The sequence below is a fragment of the Narcine bancroftii genome, chromosome 9 (assembly GCF_036971445.1).
Source record: "Narcine bancroftii isolate sNarBan1 chromosome 9, sNarBan1.hap1, whole genome shotgun sequence".
NCBI classification, from domain to species: Eukaryota; Metazoa; Chordata; class Chondrichthyes; order Torpediniformes; family Narcinidae; genus Narcine; species Narcine bancroftii.
Genome location: NC_091477.1, coordinates 123,877,888 through 123,891,455, shown reverse-complemented (window position 1 = coordinate 123,891,455; position 13,568 = coordinate 123,877,888).

The window sequence follows — 13,568 nt, the reverse complement described above, 5'->3', positions numbered from 1 at the left end:
CGCCCAGCGGCGCCCTCCGCCCAGCGGCGCCCTCCGCCCAGCGGCGCCCTCCGCCCAGCGGCGCCCTCCGCCCAGCGGCGCCCTCCGCCCAGCGGCGCCCTCCGCCCAGCGGCGCCCTCCGCCCAGCGGCGCCCTCCGCCCAGCGGCGCCCTCCGCCCAGCGGCGCCCTCCGCCCAGCGGCGCCCTCCGCCCAGCGGCGCCCTCCGCCCAGCGGCGCCCTCCGCCCAGCGGCGCCCTCCGCCCAGCGGCGCCCTCCGCCCAGCGGCGCCCTCCGCCCAGCGGCGCCCTCCGCCCAGCGGCGCCCTCCGCCCAGCGGCGCCCTCCGCCCAGCGGCGCCCTCCGCCCAGCGGCGCCCTCCGCCCAGCGGCTTCTTCCTCCCATCAGCTTCTTACTGTTGCCTCGCCTCTTTTTAAATTCTAACTGCTGCTACTCCTCAGATCATCTGATCTCTCTTCCTCCAATCAGTTTTTTTCTCCCATCAGCTTCTTCCTCCAATCAGCTTCTTGCTGTTGCCTCACCTCTTTTTAAATTCTAACTGCTGCTTCTCCTCAGATCATCTGATCTCTCTTCCTCCCATCAGCTCCTTCCTCCCATCAGCTCCTTCCTCCCATCAGCTCCTTCCTCCCATCAGCTCCTTCCTCCCATCAGCTCCTTCCTCCCATCAGCTCCTTCCTCCCATCAGCTCCTTCCTCCCATCAGCTCCTTCCTCCCATCAGCTCCTTCCTCCCATCAGCTCCTTCCTCCCATCAGCTCCTTCCTCCCATTAGCTCCTTCCTCCCATTAGCTCCTTCCTCCCATCAGCTTCTTCCTCCTTGCTGTTGCCTCACCTATTTTTAAATTCTAACTGCTGCTACTCCTCAGGTCATCTGATCTCTCTTCCTCCAATCAGCTTCTTCCTCCCATCAGCTTCTTCCTCCAATCAGCTTCTTGCTGTTGCCTCGCCTCTTTTTAAATTCTAACTGCTGCTACTCCTCAGGTCATCTGATCTCTCTTCCTCCAATCAGCTTCTTCCTCCCATCAGCTTCTTCCTCCAATCAGCTTCTTGCTGTTGCCTCGCCTCTTTTTAAATTCTAACTGCTGCTACTCCTCAGGTCATCTGATCTCTCTTCCTCCAATCAGCTTCTTCCTCCCATCAGCTTCTTCCTCCAATCAGCTTCTTGCTGTTGCCTCGCCTCTTTTTAAATTCTAACTGCTGCTACTCCTCAGGTCATCTGATCTCTCTTCCTCCAATCAGCTTCTTCCTCCCATCAGCTTCTTCCTCCAATCAGCTTCTTGCTGTTGCCTCGCCTCTTTTTAAATTCTAACTGCTGCTACTCCTCAGGTCATCTGATCTCTCTTCCTCCAATCAGCTTCTTCCTCCAATCAGCTTCTTCCTCCAATCAGCTTCTTCCTCCAATCAGCTTCTTCCTCCAATCAGCTTCTTCCTCCAATCAGCTTCTTCCTCCAATCAGCGTCTTCCTCCAATCAGCTTCTTGCTGTTGCCTCACCTCTTTTTAAATTCTACCTGCTGCTACTCCTTGGGTCATCTGATCTCTCTTCCTCCAATCAGCTTCTTCCTCCAATCAACTTCTTACTCCATTGCATGGCATCAGGGCCAGGCCCATCCTTTGCAACACCCCAGACAGAACCTCAGCACATAGCAACACTTGGTGCCCTTGTTCTTTGGTTTCATGCCTGATGCAGCCACACACGAAGATGGTCATCAGGATGAGGGTGATTGTGTACACCCTTGCCCCTGTTGTCTGATGACTTGTACAGAGTGACTCTTTGAACCCTTGCTTTCTTGGGTCCCCTTATGAACCGTAAGACTACTCTGATGACTACCAGGGCACAGGTGTTGGGAATGGACCACATCTTATGTACATGTAGCAATACCAAGAGCATCTCACTCCTGTTAAGCAGTTATTGAGAGGGAGTGCTGAATCCACACTTTGATCCAGCCTTAAATTTGCCCATACCATTTCCAACCATTTCAACTCTCTCAACCATTGCTTCACAGACAAGCAGACTGAATCGGTTGAGAATGCTGAAATTAAGAAAGAGAGTGTTAGGGCTTTTGAAAAGCACGAAGTTGGTTAACTTGGCAGAGCCAGATGAAATTTACCTAAGTCCATTGTGGGAAGTGAGGAAGGAGATTGCTGACCTACTGGTGATAATATTCACATCGTCACTGGGACAGGAGAAGTACCGGAGGATTGGAGGGTTGCAAATGTTGTTCTCCTGTTCAAGAAATGGAGTAGAGATAACCCAGGAAATTATAAACCAGTAGGCAAGCAGTTGGAGAAGATCCTAAGAGACAGGATTTACCAGCATTTAGAGTGGATGGTCAGCATGGCTTCGTCAGGAGAAGGTCATGTCTCATGGGCCTGATTTAATTAATTGAGGATGTAATGAAGAACATTGATGAAGGTAGAGCACTGGATGTAGTGTATATGGATTTCAGTGAGGTATTTGATAAGGTGCCCATTCAATGCTCATTCAGAAAGGAAGGAGGCATGGAATCCAAGGAGGCCTTGCTTTTTGGATACCAAATTGGCTTCCCCAGAGAAAGCACAGGGGGTTGTAGACGGTTCAAATTCTACATGGAGGTCAGTGACCAGTGGTGGTCTGCAGGAGTCTGTTCTGGGGACCACTTCTCCATGCAATATTTATAAATGACCAGGAGGAGGAAGTGGAAGGATGAATTAGTAAGTTTTGAAATGACACAAATGTAGGGGGTTTTGTGGATGGTCTGGAAGGTGCCAGAGGTTACAGAGAGACAATGATAGGATGCAGTGCTGGGCTGAGAAGGGGCAGATGTAGTTCAGTTTGGTCAGTTAAATTTGAAGATGGAATACAATGAGAAGACTCTGTGTGGAGTAGACAAACTGAGAGATTTTGGGGTCTGTGTCCACACGACACTCAAAGCTGCTGCACAGGTTGATCATGTTGTTAAGAAGGTATTTGGTGTATTGGCTTTCATTAACCTTGGGATTGAGTTCAAAAGTCATGAGGTTATGTTGCAATGATATCAGACATTAGTTTGACCCCATTTGGAATATTGTGTTCAATCTGGTCACCTCATTACATGGAAGATGTATATGACCTTGAGATACTGCAGTGGGTTGGAGAATATGTCTTATGAGGTTAAGTGAACATGGTCTTTTGTCCTTGGAGGGATGGAGAATAAGGGGTGACCTGATAGAGGTGTACAGATGATGAGTGGCATTGATTATGTTGGCGGCCAGAGACTTTTTCCCAGAGCTGAAATGACTAACATAAGGGGAGCATAGATTTAAGTTGTTTGGTAGTAAGTACAGGGCCATGTAAAAGATAAGTTCATAGAGAGAGTGGTGGGTGCATGGAATGTGCCTGCTGGCAACAGTGATGGATGCATCTACAATAGATCGAAGAGATATGTGGAACTGGGTAAATAGAAGGTTATGCAGTAGAGAAATTCCACGCAGTTGTTAGAGTAGATTATTATATCAGCACAACATGTGGGCAGAAGGGCCTGTACTGGGCTGTAGATTTCTATGTTCTATGTCTCATCATTGCCAGGGTGAGATGAAATGTAAACTTGAGGAACAATATATTCTTCCTGGACTGCCTCCCAATGCCATGAATGTCAATTTTTCTAATTTTAGGTAATCCTTACCTCCATTTGATTGCTCTAGTTCCATGTCTTCTTTACCTACTCCTGCACGTACTTTTCTCTCCACCCCTCCCATTCAAGTGGTCCCTCCCGATACCTCTCTCTTTCTCTCTCTCCCTCTCTCTCACCTTCTTCCAATACCCCATCACCTCAACCCCTCCCCATCTTATTTTCCCCTTCATATACATATTATCATCTTTTTACTTTCATCTCAATAACACGTCCTGCCCCAAATATTGAGTGACAACTTCTCCTTGTCGATGTTGTCTGGCCTGCAGTTCCCACAGAAATTCTTTGATTTTCTTCCATTTATATGTTGGGTATTTCCCCAAGTCAATGGGAAGTGTAGATGGAGTTAATGGAGGGGAGGTGGGGTGGGGAGAGGGGTTTGTGTGATCTCCTGAGCTATGTTCACCACTGTCTGCCATTGATTGAGGTCTTGGGCACAGCAGTTCCCCAACCCAGCATCTTTCTGTGGTGCATTTGTAAACATTGTTAAGGGAGATTGGGGACAAGCTGAGTGTTCCCAGGCTTCTGAGAACTAGAGGGGTTGGGAGATTTTTATGGCACTAATATCAATATGGTTGCTGATATTTACAGATAAAATGTTAAGGTTCTCCACCATCTCCTCCACAACATCATGGACATAGACAGGGCTGTATGTCAGAGAGAGAATGGAGAAACAATGTCCTTGTGTGGTTAGGAGATTTGAATGGTTGCCTCATGGTCAGGCTGGAGAAGCAGGGGAGAAGAAGAGAGTGAGAAGAGGTTTGATGGAATGAACAGGATTGTGGCTGGACTGGACAGACAGCAAACTGTTCCCTCAGCACCACCCACCAACTGCACGTGATACCAGTCCCAGGTCTCCACTTCACCCACAGTTACAATCAGAGACCTTCTTCACATCATCAGTCTGTTTCCAACAGACCAAATCCCTTTGTGTTGTGGGGGAGGTGCTGCCCGAGAGGCTGATTAGCTTTAGTGACCTCACATACATCAGGCAATATTTTGAGCATTGCCTCTGCAGGTACCTGCCATTCAATCAGAGCTAAAAGCCAGGCAGTTATTATCCAATCTTCGCACAATGTGTCTTCACTCCTACAATAATACAGCTGCTCTCAAATAAAAAAAGAGAATGCTGAAAATTCTCAACAAATCACCAGAGTGAACATAGAGCATTATAACACAGTACAGGCCTTCCAGCACACAATATTGTTCCAACCAATATAACCCTAATCAACAATCTAAACTATCCCAACCTCAAACCCATAACTCTCTATTTTAATTGGAGGATCAACAGATCCAAGTGAGCCCCCTCCAACTGGATGGCATCACTATCAACTATTGAATCACCCCCTCATCCTTCTTTGCTCCAAAGAAAAAATCCCTACCTCTGTTAACCTTGTCTCACAAGACACATTCTTCAATCCAGGTAACATCCTGGTACATTTCCTCTGCATCCTCTCCACAGTTTCCACATCCTTCCTGTAATGAAGTAACCAGAACAATATTCCAACTGTGGTCTAACCAGAGTTTCATAGAGCTGCAACATAAATTCAGGGCACTTGAACTCAATCCCTGACTAATGAAGGCCAGCATACAATAGCCTTCTTAACCATTCTATCAACCTGTGCAGCAACTTTGGATTTGGATGCCAAGGTCCCTCAGTTCTTCCGTACTGTTAGAATTCTGACATTAACCATGTACTCCAAGTTGGATCGTCAAAACGCATCACTTTATACTTATCTGGATTAAACTCCACCTGACACTTCTCCACCCAACTCTGAATCTTGGTCTATGTCCTCTTATAATTTATGATAATCTTCTACACTTTCCCGAACACTTCCAACCTTCTTGTCAGCAGCAAACTTGTTGACCTATCCCTCCACTTCTTCATCCAGATCATTTATAAAAATCACAAAGAGCAGGGGTCCTAGAATAGATTCCTCCACTAGTCACAGACCTCCAGACAGAATACCCTCTGCTTTCTGTGGGCAAGCTAATTCTGAATCCACACAGCTAAGGTTCCATGGATCCCATGCCTTATGAGTTTCAGAATGAGACTTCCTTGGGGATCTCAGGGTTGTATGTGATGTCATGTATGTACTCTGACAATAAATCTGAATGTGAATCTGAAATGCCTTACTGAAATCCATATACCTGTTCACTACATCTATCACCCTACCTTTATAAATTTGTCACCATGAACTGCCCCTCACAAAGCCATGCTGACTATCCCTGAGCAGATTATGCTTCTCTAAATGCTTGTAAATCCTGTCCCTCAGAATCCTCTCCAATAGTTTTCCCACCACTGACATAAAACTCACTGGTCTATAACTCCCAGGATTCTCCCTATTACTTTTTTTGAACAAAGACTATATTTGCCAATCTCCAATCCTCTGGCACCTCCCCTGATCAATGGCAACACCCCAGCAATCTCTTCCCTCACTTCCTGTATTAACCTCGGGTATATCTCCACTGGTCCCTGGGTTTATCGATTCAAATATTTTTAAGAAGATCCAGCACTTCCTCTTTCTTAACCTCATCGTGCTCCAGCACTTAAGCTTGTTCTATGCTGACCTTTGATTGACAAAGGTCCCTTTCTCTGGTGAACAATGAGGCAAAGCATGCATTTAGGTCCTCTCCATCTTCCTCTGCCCCCAGGCACAAGTTGCCTCCTTTATCCTTAAGTAGATTTCTATGTTCTATGTCTTCACTCTCATCATCCTTCTGCTCTTCACGTAAGCCATAGAACACCTTAGAGTTTTCCTTCATGCGACTTGCCAAGGCTTTCTCAAGGCCTCTTCTCATTCTCCTAAGTTCTTTCTTAAGTTCCTTCCTGGCTACCATATAATGAGCCATTCCTGACCCTTGCTTCTGAATCCTACTTCTTCCTCTTAACTAGCTCTCATCTCTTTGTCAACCACTGTTCCCTTATTCCCATCTTTTCTATGTCTCAGTGGGACAAACCAATCCAGAACTCCATGCAAGTGGTCCTGATACATCCACCACATTACTTCTGTAGTTTTCACCCAAAACATCTGTTCCCAACTTACTCTCCCCAGTTCCTACCTCATCCCATCATAAGTGACCCTTTACCACTTTGTCTATTCCTATCCTTGACCATAGCTATGCTAAACATCAGGGAGTTGTGGTTACTTTTACCGAAATGGTCCCCCACCGAGAGGTCTGCTAACTGACAAGGGTCATTATCCAGTACTAGATCCAGTCTGGCCTCTTCTCTCATCAGCTTGTTCACATATTGTGTCAGGAATCGTTTTTGGACACACCTGACAAATTCTGCCCCATCTACCCCTCTTGTAATAAAGAGGTGCCAGTCAAATTTGGGAAGTTAAAGTCTCCCATAACAACAGCTTTCTAAAATCTGTCTGCTTATCTGCTCCTTAATCTCCTGAGAGCTATTTGGGGGCCTATGGACTATGCCTAATAGAACAATCGCTCCCTTCCCTCTTCTGACTTCCACCCACACTGACGCATTAGACAATCCCTCTACAATGTCCTCCCTTTCTACAGCTGTGATACAATCCCTGATTAGTAATGCTACTCCCCCCCCACCCAACCAACCCTATTTGAAACATCTAAACCCTGGTACCTGCATCAGCCAATTCTCAGTAGCACCCACCACATGGTGATTTGTGGTATTCTGGACACTTTCCGGATCCACTTGTTGGTGAACACCTCCTCTTGTTCCCTGGCTAAATTGTTTCTTGGTCAAACTGCACCATCCCCAACAACAGATGCTCTGTTCCAAGCTCCATCTTGGCAGGAGGTTACCAGGCAGACTGATGACAATATTTATGGACATATTCAAAGTTACCTTGATTCTTGACAATTCCTATCCAGTCACCACGGAAGTGGAGGAGAATTGGGGTGGTACAGACAACCTTAGGTTCATCCTTGGAGAGCACACAGAACCCTGAGTAGAACTTAACAACCTGCCTACCAGATACCTCTTGGCCTAAGGTTTGTCCCATATCAGCCTCATCAGACAACATAGATCCCAGAGAAGTGGAGGGAAACCAAGTCATCCTCCATCCCATGGAACTGACCAAGAAATACAGAAGGAGTCCCACTAGGGTTCACCCCTAACTTCCTCGGGGTTGCTCTCACCAGCTTCTCCAAGCTAACCTGGGAATATTTTCTGCTCTCTATTATATCACAGCCATCTCCATTTACCTTCTCCATTTTGCTGGCTGTGAAACAAAACATTCGTTAAATAATCCTGAACAAACTGCTAGAACTATATAATAGAAAATGTTCAACATTATAGGAGGCTGTTCAGCTCATCATCTGCCCTTTCCAACCCACCTTCCAGCACTGGGCCTGAAGGCTGGCAAGTCACAACACTCCAAACACATCTTCAAACTTGTTGAATTAGGATGGGGGCTCTGATTTTCCCAGAGAGCCAGTGCATCAGGCAGGAGGCCCAGATCCACACCCCTCTGAGAGTGAAAATATCCTTTATCTCCTCATCCCACCACTGAGTACTATAACTCTTTACATCCTCTGCTCTGTGAAGGAGGTGCTTCCAATTTATCCTAACTATTTTCTATATATATTTTTGGGAACACAAACAAGGCAGGCATTTGCTGCCCATCCCCAACACCCTTCATCCGAAAGGATCATTATGCCACAGGATCAGAGCCCCACGTAGGGAGGGTAAAGAGGACATGAGTGAACCAGTGAAACACGAAAGTCTTCAGACACTGTGATTGTAGTAAAAACACAGAAGTGCAGGAGGAGCCCAGCCAGTCTTGCAGCGTCCACAGGAGGTAAAGATAGATATCTTACCGATGTTTCAGGCCTGAGCCCTGAACCAGAAGTGAGGTAGTTTTCAACATCATCTCCAGATCAGTTGCTGTTCTTTCCTAAATTGCAGAAAGTTAACTGTATTTAAATTCTGCTGTGGTGGAATCTGAACTCAGGCCTTTGGTACTAATTTAACCATCGCACCATCTCAGGGCTGAACTCCCCACTGCAATAATAATCATATCCTTCCTGTAAGATGGTGACAAGAGCTGGATACAATGCTCAAATTTCTTCCAACCTGCATCCACATCAGCCTCATATCATTCTCTGCTAATTAACCAGCTGATAAAGCAAACCATTCTGTAGGACTTTTTAACTACCTCATTGAGCTGTCCTGCTATCACGAAGATTGTAAGGTCTTCCCTTCCTCCATACTACTCAAGAGCATGCCACTCCATGGCCTGTGGCTCCTCTCCAAATGCACAACCTCACACTCCCTAGGATTAAACTCTATTGCCAATGTTCTATCCAAGTTTCAGGTTTATTGTCAAGTATGTCTGGGTACAATGTAAAAATATGTTTCCCATTTTGTCCAGCACGTCAACTGTGACATGAATCTAACAGCGCAGAGTAGATCAGACCATTAGCATGGCCCTTCTATTTGTTTCAGTAGAAACAGTGTGTTTGCACTTTGAATCTTGTGATAGTCTATTGATAACGGGCTAACATGCTAGCATTTTTCACATAAACACCCTCTGTTGGATTGGTTATCGTAAAGCAGTGGCTTACTGTCCATCTTTGTTAAATCACTTGGTCCAGAAAACACCCATTACTCTCTCTCTCTCTCTCAGGCCACTCTGCTTTGTAACTCAGGCAGTTTTCATTTACTGACCACCCAGTGAGTGAGACCTTGCTTCACCTGGTCCCCGTAGATTGTCTGCTCTTCAATCATACAGGCCCTCCTCACTTCCTCCTCAAATAATTCAAGCAATGGCCTTTCCTTAATAAATCATCCCTCTCTTTTGTGAAGACATTTGAAAATTACCCATAAAGCCCCATTCACATCCTCCATATCCACACATCTTTTAATCTTTTGGTTCTTACTTGGCCCTACCTCCGAGATTCTTGCATTATTATATGGTCACCGAGTTGTCCTGTGTAGAAGGGGGCCCTTCTGCCCATCACTTCTCTGATGACTGTGCTAATCTATAAGAATCCCATTTGTCTGCATTAATTCCTTCTCCTTATTACTCGTTTAAGTTCCTGTCCAGGGACCTCTTAAATGTTGCTCTTGTTCCTGCCTCCAGCACCACCTCATTGATTAGGCCAAAATGTGTGAGAAATATCCCCCTCAGATCCCCTTTAAACTGCCTCCCTCCCGCTTTTAGCCTATGACTTCTAGTTTTAGATACTCCAATCGCAGGAAACAGACTCTGGCTCTCTCCATTACCATGCTCTCATGATTTTGTGAATCTCCTCATGTCTCCATTCAGCTTCCACTCCAGAGAAAACAGACTCAACCCATCTAATTTGTCCTTCACACTCAATCTCTCCTATCGAGGAAGTCCATATGAATATCTTTCCACTCTCTGTAGTGCAATGAGCAGAACTGTACACAGTCTCCAAGTGTGGCTGAAGCAACATTTTGTGCAGCTGTGACATGAATCCTACACCCATTGCCTCAGCTGATGAAATCAAACATGACAAATGCCTTCTTCGCCTCCCTGTCAACCTATGTCACTGCTTTTGGTCAACTATGTACCCGAACTCCAAGGTGAACAACATTATACAGATCCCTGTCATGCACTGAGCAAGTCCTAGTTTAACATCCCAATCTACATCACCTCACACTTTCTGAGTTCAATTTCATCTATCATTTCCTTGCCCACTTTCCCAGTTGATCTGGCACCTGTTGTAATCTAACACAGTATAGACTTCCTTCCTTGCTCAAAGCTCACAAAATACCTTTGGCTCATCTTGTTTTCCTAATTCCCCTTTTAATTTCTGCTCATTTTTCTCTCAAATTTCCTTCAGTTTTGATTTCTGGTGGGACCTTGTCTTAGCACAAGATCACAAGATAAAGGAACAGAAGTAGGCCCTTTGACCCACCAAGTCTGCTCCACAACTATACCCTGAGCTATCCTCTTGGCATCTATTTGGAAGCCCCAGCCTTCTATCTGGAAGCCCCAGCCTTTTTCATAGAATCATACAACATAGAAACAGGCCATTTGGCCACCATGTGCAGACTGGCCATGGGCACTCATTGGTGTTGGTCCCACCTCTCAGCACAGGGCCAGTTGCCTTGTGTTCCCAGGTGATTAACGTGCTCATCCAGATAATGTCAGTCGCTCTGCTTCTGCTACTCTCTCACTCCAAGTGCTCTACATTCACTGTGTTGAATAAGGTCTCCTCGTCACCCTCTACATCTCATTCCTGACATCTTGTTCATCACACCCTATCCTCCACACCCAGTCTGGCTCCAGGCTCTGGAAATGTACTTAATGGTCCCAAGGTCAAGCCATAATTAATGGAGATTCTTAGCTGAAATAACTTCAATTCCTCATCCCATGGCTCATAACTAAAGGAAAGTCCATGGGCCATTGTATTCAGGGCTTGAATGAACACTGAGACATTCCTGCCTGATGCTTTCTCCTGATCAACATGGTAAACATGATGACCTGTTGCCTACACTTGGCATTTAACCATGGGCAGACAGTCGTGCTGCCCCAAAACACACAGTAGCCTGGCAGCAGATGTGTGAAAGCATGTTCCAGATGCTGGTGCCATGAATCAGGAGACTTCAGCATGGTGAATTTGTTCAAGCATGTTCTGTTTATTTTGCTTTTGATGGAATGTAATTTTAATCAGCTCTGCCCTGGTTATGAATTTGTCATTGCTGATGTATGCTTCATTACTGAAGCTGCAATGAGAGTTCCTGGGTTTGATGTTATTACAGATTATTAATTCATAATAGTGTATTTTTTAATGATTCTGTTAACAGTGAATCAATCTATTCTGTATTTTCTTTCAAACAATTAAATATCTGTGTTGATAAATAATGACTCAATCACAATGTTACACAGCCTGTTGTCTCCACATAAATCTGTGGTCCACAATCAAACTACACAAACCTTTCTTTTCAAAGCATTGTGTTTTAAAATTTATCTGCTGCTGAAGGCTGCAATGAAAATTTTTCCTTTTGCTGTTTATCTGGCATTTCACCTCTAAATGGTTGGCACATCTCAGCTTCTCCGTTGAAGTCGGGGGGTCTAGCAACCTTCTCTTCACCTGGCCCAGAGTGCCATTCATTAGGACAGTGGTTCTCAACCTTCCCTTTCCCACTCATATACCTCCTCAAGCAATCCCTTACTAACCACAGAGCAGCTGTGGCATAGGATACCATTGGTGCTTTGTGGTTAGTAAGGGATTACTTAAGGTGGTATATGAGTGGCAAGAAAAAGGTTGAGGAACTTTACACTAGGATATGCAGAGAAATTGTAAGGAACTCTAAGAACTGGAGCAAGCTCATTTATAAGTTTGTGACACGAAGGGTAAGTGGATCTGCAAGGGAAAATCTGAGGGAAGATCAAGCTTCTGAGTTTGCTCATTGGTGTGTGCTGATGGTATGTAGATGCAAGGTGAAAGAGAAGACTGGACAGAAAGCAGAGGGTGGTGGAAGGTTGTTTCTTGGACTGCTGGTCTGTGACTCGTGGTGTGCCATAGAGTTCGGTGTTGGGCTCTTTGCTGTTTGTATTTGATATCAATGATTTAAATTAAAACATACACGGTGTGATCAGCAAGTTTATGTCTGGCATTGTAGAAAGTGAAGACTGTTGACAAAGATTGCAGCAGGATCTTGATCAGTTGGGCAGGTAGGCAGAGGAAGGGTCGATGGAATTTAACACTGAGAAATGAGTGGTGTTGCATTGGGGGGAGGTCAAACATGAGTAGGATCTGCACAATGAATGGAGGGGATATGAGGAATGCTTTAGAGCAGAGAGATCTGTGAGAACAGGTACATAGTATCTTGAAAACGATGTCACAGGTAGATAGGGTGGTCAAAAAGCCTTGTGTTACTGGTCATTAGAGTGTTAAGTACAGAAGATGGGAAGTCATTGCATTTGTATAAGTTGAGGAGCATTTGGCATATTGTGCTGAGTTTTGATCACTGTGGAGTAGGAAAGATATCAAAACACAGAAGTACTGGAGGAATCATAGGAGGTACACCTTGAGGAAGTGCTCATAGGATGCCAGAGGTGGTTTGTGGCTAGTATGGGATTACTTAAGGTGGTATGTGAATGGAAATAAAAGGTTGAGAACCACTGAGGGATATGGGTCAAACACAGGCAGGTGGGACTGTCGGTGTGATATTTTGAACAAATGGCCAAGTTGGGGCAGAGGTCCTGTTTCCCTGCTGTGTGACCATGAATAGGAGGCAAAGGGTTATTAATATTATCATTAGGCAGGCTGCTTAGGACAAGGTCCTCTCTGAGAGAGAGTTCCTTCTCACCTCTCTGGGAAATGCCTCCCTCTTTTGGTGTAGCAGATGCTAGGCAGGTACTTACACATTTCTGTCCCTGCTGGTCTTGTACCTCAGTCTGTGATTGTTTTCAAACAATTCCACCTTCAACAGGAACCATCTCAATAAGAAAAATTCTGCTGATCATTTTGGAAATTAAACATGCAGTCAAGGTTAATGTTTCACCATCATAAAATGTTGTCTCTATCCTGTATCCCTACATATAACAAAGGTCACTGGGGGAAATCCCCTTGACAGTGGCCTGCAGTTCAGATTTTTCTCATTTAGTGTCAGACCCTGTGACAGATGCATCCCCAGAATCACAGATGTTTCTGACAAGTGAACTTTCAGTAATTACCAGCTGCCATGTTGAGTATCAGGGCAGCAGCCACAGGACACAACTTTCTGGAGATCAAATATGGAAATATGACTGAAATGGAAACAGAATATGTTTAAACCTTCAGAGGTCAGCCAGTATCTATGAAAAGGGAAACTTGTCAACGTGAACTTCAGAAAGGCATTTGAAAAGATCCTCGAATTTGGGGCAAAAGGTAAAAACCATGGGATCTTGGGCAACTTGGCAAATTGAATCCAAAGGTACCCTCTATACCCCTCCATCCCTGAAACTTTTCAATCTTAACTTAA